The sequence below is a fragment of the Arachis stenosperma genome, chromosome 1, assembly GCF_014773155.1.
Source record: "Arachis stenosperma cultivar V10309 chromosome 1, arast.V10309.gnm1.PFL2, whole genome shotgun sequence".
NCBI classification, from domain to species: Eukaryota; Viridiplantae; Streptophyta; class Magnoliopsida; order Fabales; family Fabaceae; genus Arachis; species Arachis stenosperma.
The window spans coordinates 92634842-92635915 of NC_080377.1; the positions used below are offsets into that span (position 1 = coordinate 92634842).

Below are 1074 nucleotides of genomic sequence, written 5' to 3' on the forward strand. Positions count from 1 at the left end.
AAAAAATTATTTTCGAATTCTCTTCCTCTTCTCTTCTTCTATTTAATTATTTAATTACTAACACTTCTCTTCATCTCTCTTCATCTAAAAAATCCGAACCCACTCTTCTTCATTCTTCTTCCCTTTCTTTTTCTACTAACATAAAGGAATCTCTATACTATGACATAGAGGATTCCTCTTCTTTTCTTGTTTTCTTCTCTTTCATATGAGCAGGAACAAGGAAAAAGGCACTCTTATTGAAATTGATCCAGAACCTGAAAGGACTCTGAAGAGAAAATTAAGAGAAGCTAAGTTACAACAATCTAAAGGTAATCTTTTAGAAATATTAGAGCAAGAGAAGGAGATGGCAGCCGAAAATAATAATGATGCAAGGAGAATGCTTGGTAACTTCACAAAGCCAACGTCCAAATTTGATGGAAGAAGCATCTCCATTCCTGCCATTGGAGCCAATAATTTTGAGCTTAAGCCTCAACTAGTTGCTTTAATGCAACAGAACTGTAAGTTTTATGGACTTCCATCTGAAGATCCTTACCAGTTTTTAACTGAGTTCTTGCAGATCTGTGAGACTGTAAAGATGAATGGAGTTGATCCTGAAGTCTACAGACTCATGCTTTTCCCTTTTGCTGTAAGAGACAGAGCTAGAATATGGTTGGATTCACAACCCAAGGATAGCCTGGACTCCTGGAATAAGCTGGTCACTGCCTTCTTGGATAAATTCTTTCCTCCTCAAAAGTTGAGCAAGCTGAGAGTGGATGTTCAAACCTTCAAACAAAAAGATGGTGAATCCCTCTATGAAGCTTGGGAAAGATACAAGCAGCTGACCAAAAAATGTCCATCTGACATGTTTTCAGAATGGACCATATTAGATATATTCTATTATGGTCTATCTGAATTTTCGAAAATGTCATTGGACCATTCTGCAGGTGGATCTATTCACCTAAAGAAAACGCCTGAAGAGGCTCAAGAACTCATTGACATGGTTGCAAACAACCAATTCATGTACACTTCTGAGAGGAATTTCGTGAATAATGGGATACCTCAGAAGAAAGAAGTTCTTGAAATTGACGCTCTGAA

The 1074-nt window shown here is 37.2% G+C and overlaps 1 non-coding gene across 1 annotated transcript; it reads right to left on the reverse strand.

The window, feature by feature from the left end:
- Positions 1 to 739: 739 nt before the first annotated feature.
- Positions 740 to 843, reverse strand: LOC130951663 (small nucleolar RNA R71). The gene has a single exon (XR_009074061.1). It is a non-coding gene; the product is annotated as a small nucleolar RNA R71 (small nucleolar RNA).
- Between the last annotated feature and the right edge of the window lie 231 nt (positions 844 to 1074).